The following is an 8028-nucleotide window of genomic DNA, read 5'->3' as shown; positions in this document are numbered from 1 at the left end:
AACCCTGAGGGAGCCACTAGGAGCTCCTTCTGCATTAGCAAAGATCCACGGCAAGGCCCAGGAACCGGACAACTGGAAGTCTCTCCCACCCATTTGCTTTCTTTTCCGCCTCCCTCCTTCCCTCAGGTTCCAGAGCGGCATCTGCTGGAGGGAATGGATTTATCTTTGGAGTGGGGGCAAGTGAGGGTTTCTTAAGAAGCCATCTCGGGGAACTCCTGACCTGGCCGGAGAATAAAGTCTCCCCGTAAAGAAGTTATTATTAGTCTGAAAATGTCTTCTTCCTGATAACTTAGTTCGAGTGACGGCTCTTCCTCTAGCCTAAACTTTGGGGTGAGGCCAACCTTCTCTATGCCAAGGATGTGTTCCTGACTCCCTCTGCCTATTCCTACCCCTTACATGCACAGGACTCACTGCCACTACATCCATGGAAGGCATCTAAACTCTTTTCCCTAGAGAAACACAACTCTGGACCCCAAACCAGCCCTGGCCACCTTCACCTTCCCCTTTGCATTAGCAAGTTCTTTAAGACTTAACTCTTGTCGCTTCTTTGAACTTTCCCAGCTTGGTTAAAAACTCAGCACCTTGTTGCATTTATCTCAGTACGGTAATCATTGATGTTGCTGTATCTCCACAGGAGAGCAAATTCCCTGAGACTAGGGGCCTATATTTTTGAGCCCTCTGCAAGACCCAGCACAAGACAAGGCAGGCTTCAGCAAATATTTGTTAAATGGGTAAGTTTACAGGCCTACACCACAAATCAATGGGAAATGGACATTTTAGTAGATAGCACTGGAAAATTTGGCTTACCATAACAAGAAAAAGTAAACTGGATCCCTATTTATTTCCACATGAGATGGTAGAGAATATCTTTGTGACCTAGGACGGTAGAAGGACTTTTTAAACAAAGTGCTAAATGCACAAACCATGGGGAAAAACTGTAATGAAGTCTTTGATAAGAAAATTGGTACTACTACTTCAGAAAACAATTAAGTAATCAGAAAAAAATAAAAAGTAATCCAAATAGTTGAAGATGGCCCTGGAACCCAACAATTTTGTTAGAGATGTGCACATATATACCTTAAGTCCTAGAGAAATTCTTACACATATACACAAGGAGGCATGTGCAAGAATATTCATTGCAAAATAAAAATTTTTAAAGCAGTAAAAAAAAAAAGTATTCATTGCAGAACTGTTAGTAATAGAGAAAAAACTGAACAATCTAAAAGTTCACCAAGAGGCGAATAAGTAAATAATTGTACACCCACACAACAGAGTACTATATACAGCAGTGAAAAAAATCGAAGCAGAGTTGGGTATACCAATCCACATAAATCTCAAAAACATAATTCTGTGATAAAATGCAAGTTGGGAAAGGATACATGAAGTGTGAGACCATTTATACGAATTTTTTAAGCAAGAAAACAATTCACTATATTGTTTATCTATTATATAGATACGTAAACAATATTTTTAAAACAAAGGAATTAAACACCAAATGCAGAATGGTGATTATGTTGACTAAAAAAAATTGTCACAACCTGAAAGTAGAGAGTGTTTTATTTGGTAGGGATGTTTAGGACTCCCCGCCCAGGAGACAGCATCTCAGTAGCCCTGAGATTACCTCTGGGGAAGAAAACAAGGGAACAACATGAGAGAGAGAAATTGACAGGGACTTAGCAACTGTTTCTCTAATATTTTATCTGAGTAATAGGCACGTGGGTGTGTGTTGTGTTATTCTTCATACTTATTTGTATGCCTGAAGTAGTTCATATTTTTTAAGAAAGACTGTATTTGTAACAAAATTAATGGTGTCTAAATGGTTCTCAAATTTGGCCAGCAGCAGAATCACATGGGAAAGCTTATTAAAATACCAATTGTTGGGCCCCACACCCAGAATAGTGTTTTAGTTAAATCTGTAGTAGAGTCCAGGAGTTTACATTTCTAACAAGTTCTCGATGATGATGATGATGAAGCTGCTGCTGCAAACCCAGGTACATTTTGAGAACTACTGACAGGGAAAATGAAGTTATCAATGAATTTAGTTTTCTTCATTGTGCTTTTCTCTGTTTTTCATGTATTCAATGAGCATATGTTACTTTAGGGAGAGGTTTTGTTGGGTTTTTTTTACATTCTTTTTCATCTCTACTTCCCACTCTTATTTCCCTCATGTAGACAACCATTTGAAAGTCTTTTATGCATATCTCTTTCTTTATATGTGTTCTTGCAAAATGTGTATTGTTTTACATGCATGTATTTCCCCCAAATTGTCATTTTTCCATTTTTCAAAATTCAGAACAGTTGAAGAAGTAGAATGAAGTGAAAGAGTATACTCTTAATATTTTGCCAGATTTGCTCTACTTTTCTTTATATGTGTATGTATACATTTTCTTGCAGGCAGTATAACACCTCCTCACCCCTAAAAACTTCAGCACATATGTTGTAGAATAAGGACATTTACCTACATAACTGCAGTACCATTATCACACCTAAGAAAACTTACTAATTCCATAATATCATAAATGATACCCTATACTCAGATTTTCCAGTTAAGCCCAAAATGTTCTTCAGTTCAGTTCAGTTGCTCAGTCGTGTCCGACTCTTTGTAACCCCATGGACTGCAGCACACCAGGCTTCTCTGTCCATCACCAACTCCCAGAGCCTACTCAAACTCTTGTCCATCACATCAGTGATGCCATCCAACCATCTCATCCTCTGTCATACCCATCTCCTCCTGCCTTCAATTTTTCCCAGCATCAGGGTCTTTTCAAATAAGTCGGTTCTTCATATCAGGTGGCCAGAGTATTGGAGTTTCAGCTTCAGCATCAGTCCTTCCAATAAATATTCAGGACTGATTTCCTTTAGGATTGACTGGTTGGATCTCCTTGCACCAAGGGACTCTCAAGAATTTTCTCCAACACCACAGTTCAAAAGCATCAATTCTTCAGCACTCAGCATTCTTCATAGTCCAACTCTCACATCCATACATGAGTAGACAGACCTATGTTGGTGATGTAATGGCTCTGCTTTTTCATATGCTGTCTAGGATGGTCATAGCTTTTCCAGGGAGCAAGTGTCTTTTAATTTTATGGCTGCAGTCACCATCTGCAGTGATTTTGGAGCCCCCAAAAATTGTCACTGTTTCCACTGTTTCCCCATCTATTTGCCATGAAGTGATGGGACCAGATGCCATGATCTTAGTTTTCTGAATGTTGAGTTTTAAGCCAACTTTTTCACTCTCCTCTTTCACTTTCATCAAAAGGCTCTTTAGTTCTTCTTCACTTTCTGCCATAGGCGTGGTGTCATTTGCATATCTGAGGTTATTGATATTTTTCCTGGCAATCTTGATTCCAGCTTGTGCTTCATCCAGCCTGGCATTTTGCATGATGAACTCTACATGTAAGTTAAATAAGCAAGGTGATGATATACAGCCTTGACGTACTCCTTTCTGGGTTTGGAACCAGTCTGCTTTTCCATGCCCAGTTCTAACTGTTGCTTCCTGACCTGCATACAAATTTCTCAGGAGGCAGGTCAAGTGGTCTGGAATTCCCATCTCTTTAAGAATTTTCCACAGTTTCTTGTGGTCCACACAGTCAAAGGCTTTGGCATAGTCAGTAAAGCAAAAGTAGATGTTTTTCTGGAACTCTCTTGCTTTTTTGATCATCCAGTGGACGTTGGCAATTTGACCTCTGGTTCCTCTGCCTTTTCTAAATCCAGCTTGAACATCTGGAAGTTCTTGGTTCACATACTGTTGAAGCCTGGCTTGGAGAATTTTGAGCATTACTTTACTAACGTGTGAAATGAGTGCAATTGTGCAGTAATTTGAGCATTCTTTGGCATTGCCTTTCTTTGAGATTGGAGAATGAAAACTGACCTTTTCCAGTCCTGTGGCCACTGCTGAGTTTTCCAGATTTGCTGGCATATTGAGTACAGCACTTGCACAGCATCATCTTTTAGGATTGAAATAGCTCAACTGCAGTTCCATCACCTCCACTAGCTTTGTTCATAGTGATGCTTGCTAAGGCCCACTTGACTTTGCATTCCAGGATGTCTGGTTCTAAGTGAGTGATCACACCATCATGATTATCTGGGTCATGAAAATCTTTTTTGTTTAGTTTGTCTGTGTATTCTTGTCACATCTTCTTAATATCTTCTGCTTCTGTTTGGTCCATATCATTTCTGTCCTTTATTGTGCCCATCTTTGCATGAAACGTTCCCTTGGTATCTCTAATTTTCTTGAAGAGATCCCTAGTCTTTCCCATTCTATTGTTTTCCTCTATTTCTTTGCGTTGATCACTGAGGAAGGCTTTCTTTATTTCTTTTTTGGAGTCCTTCACCAACCCTGAAGTTTATTCATGAAAATCCATTTCACAATAGCAGTGACATTTAAGACATCTTTCAGACGTTTATGAAAAAATAGGGTCAGAGAACTGACTTACCTATGAACACTTACATGGCCACTGCTGAATTTTCCAGATTCACGGCATATCTCACAGCATCATCTTTTAGGATTTGAAATAGCCCAACTGCAATTCCATCACCTCCACTAGCTTTGTTCGTAGTGATGCTTCCTGAGGCCCACTTGACTTTGCATTCCAGGATGTCTGACTCTAGGTGAGTAATCACACCATCATGGTTATCTGGGTCATGAAGATCTTTTTTGTATAGTTCTTCTGTGTATTCTTGCCACCTCTTCTTTTTTTTAATTAATTAATTTATTTTAATTGGAGGCTAATTACTTTACATTATTGTGGTGGTTTTTCTCATACACTGACATGAATCAGCCAGGGGCGTACATGTTCCCCATCCTGAACCCCCCTCCCACCTCCCTCCCCATCCGATCCCTCAGGGTCATCCCAGTGCTGTTCTGTCAAATCATCCCACCCTTGCCTTCTCCCACATAGTCCAGAAGTCTGTTCTTTACATCTGTGTCTCTTTTGCTGTCTCGCATATAGGATCATCATTACCATCTTTCTAAGTTCCATATATATGCATTAATATACTGTATTGGTGTTTTTCTCTCTGACTTACTTCACTCTGTATAACAGGCTCCAGTTTCATCTACCTCATTAGAACTGATTCAAATGCATTCTTTTTAATAGCTGAGTAATATTCCATTGTGTATATGTACCACAGCTTTCTTATCCATTTGTCTGCCGATGGACATCTCTCCTTGCTATTCTTTGGAACTCTGTATTCAAATGGGTATATCTTTCCTTTTGTCCTTTGCCTTTCACTTCTCTTCTTTTCTCAGCTATTAGTAAGGCCTCATCAGACAACCATTTTGCCTTTTTGCATTTCTTTTTCTTGGGAATGGTCTTGATCGCTGCCTCCTGTCCCGAACCTCCATCCATAGTTCTTCAGGCACTCTGTCTATCAGATCTAATACCTTGATTAGATCTATTTGTCACTTCCACTGTATAATCATAAGGGATTTGATTTAGGTCATACCTGAATGGTTTAGTGGTTTTCCCTACTTTCTTCAATTTAAGTCTGAATTTGGCAATAAGGAGTTCTTGATCTGAGCCACAGTCAGCTCCTGGTCTTGTTTTTGCTGACTGTATAGAGCTTCTCCATCTCTGATTTTTTGATCCCAGTATCTAATCAAGGTTTGTGCATTACATTTGGTTATTGTAACACTTTAGCCTCTTTTAATCTAGAATAGTACCCCTATATTTTGTGTGCATTTGATATTACACTGATAACTTTTCAGAAGTTCAGGCCAGTTTCTTATAGAGTGTCCCACAGAATATCTGGATTCACCTCTTTCCACATGATTAGATTCAGGTTCAATAATTTCAGCAATAACAGTACATAGAGGGTTTCATTTACTTCATGTTGTATCTTCTCAGGAGCACATAGCATCAGGTTGTCCCACTGCGGAGACTGCTTTCTGTCTATGTATTTTTGTTTTATATAAATGGCATTTCATTCTGTTTCTTACTTTTTTTCATTCAGCCTTTGCTTTTAAAGTATCCATATTGCTGTATATACATCTAATGCAATTAGAAACTGTTCATGCTAACCACTGCTCATGCTAATACAATTAGAAACTGCTCATGCCTCCCTCATAGCTCAGTTGGTAAAGAATCTGCCTGTAATTCAGGAGACTCCAGTTCAATCCCTGGATTGGGAAGATCCCCTGGAAAAGGAAATGGCAACCCACTCCAGTATTCTTGCTTGGAGAATCTCACGAACAGAGGAGCCTGGCAGACTACAGTCCATGGCGTTGAAAGAGCTGGACATGACTTTGAAACTAAACCACCACCACCATCTAACCACACTGTGCCTTCACCACATTTTTCTTGAATATTACCCCAATGATGGACAGCAAGATTGCCTCCAGCTCCATGACACCACAAATAATACTGTGATGCACATCCTTGTACATGTCTCCTTATTGGCCTGTATAAGAATTTCTTTTGAAATATATATTCAGGAACAGAATGATTTTATCATAGTGTGCATATACTTAGTTTAACTAAGAATACCAATACTACTAAATGCTTCTCTGGGATGGCTACACCAGTCCAGTTTTACCATCAGTGTACAAAGATTCCTGGACCCCTCCATCCTCACTAACACTTGACATTTTCCACCTTTCTAGTTTTTGCTGGTCTAATAGGTGTAAAGTAATATCTTACCTTGTTTTAGTCTACATTTCTCTGATTACTAATTAATTTGGGTGTGGCTACTGTCGAGCGCCTTGTGGGATCTTAGTTTCTGGCCAGGGATTGAACCTGCACCCTCAGCAGTGAAAGTAGAGAATCCTCACCACTATACACCACTGGGGAATTCCCACTAATTAATTTTTGAGCATCTCTTTAGATGTATGTTAAATACCTCTTCTGTAAATTGCCTGCTTGTATTGTTGGTCCATTTTTCTATTAGGGTTTCTATCTTTCCTGTTGATTTGCTAGAGTTCCATATATAGTCTAGCTATTAGTCCTCTGTCAGTTTCAGGGGACTAATATTCTTCCCTTGTTTTAACTTTGCCCATAATAGACATCTTTGAACAGAAACTGTTAATTTTACAAATTCATCACATTTTTGCTTTATGGTTTTGGGTTCGGGGGAGACTTAAAAAGTAGTTCCCTCCTCCTAAGTTACAAAGATATTCTCCTGTTTTTTTTTTCTATTAACCTTATAGTTTTACCTTCCATGGTTTTAATCCATTTAGAATCCATCTCATATATGGTGATAGGTAGGTATGCAATTTTATTTTTTCCACATCACATTTCCCACCACCAAATACTAAGCAGTCCTTCCCTTTTCACTGATTTGCCAAACCATCTTTTTCATATATTATGAAATGTACACAAATAGATTGTTTCTGTTCTTGTACTAATGCCACCTTGTTTTTAATATTTTATAATGTATCTTAAATCTGATAGGGCAAGTCCCTCCTCTTTAGTCTTCTTTTGGGTTGTCTTAACTATCCACATAAATTTTAAAAAGAGTTTATTGAGCTCTTCAAAAAATCAACTGTAAATGTGAGGGTGGGATATTTCATAAGAACAGCATGTATACTATCTATGGTGAAACAGATCACCAGCCCAGGTGGGATGCATGAGACAATTGCTCGGGCCTGGTGCACTGGGAAGACCCAGAGGAATCAGGTGGAGAGGGAGGTGGGAGGGGGGATCGGGATGGGGAATACGTGTAAATCTATGGCTGATTCATATCAATGTATGACAAAACCCACTGAAATGTTGTGAAGTAATTAGCCTCCAACTAATAATAAAAAAAAAAAAACCACATACATTAAAAAGAAAAAAAATCAACTGTAATTTTTATTAGGATTGCACTAAATTTATAGATTAATTTAGGGGAGTTGACACCATCAGAATATTTACTTGTCCCATCCAAGAGTATGGAATGTTCTCATTTGTTCAGTTCACCTTTTAGCTGTGCTCTTTATTAAGAGTTTAAAGTTTTTTCTTTAGAATTATTATGTATTTTACTAATTTAATTTCTAGTAGCTTTATCCCCTGGTTTTTGTTACTATTGTGAGTATTTCTTTTTGAATAG

Source organism: Cervus elaphus, chromosome X (assembly GCF_910594005.1).
Source record: "Cervus elaphus chromosome X, mCerEla1.1, whole genome shotgun sequence".
Taxonomy (NCBI): domain Eukaryota; kingdom Metazoa; phylum Chordata; class Mammalia; order Artiodactyla; family Cervidae; genus Cervus; species Cervus elaphus.
This window is presented reverse-complemented; position numbering follows the sequence as displayed.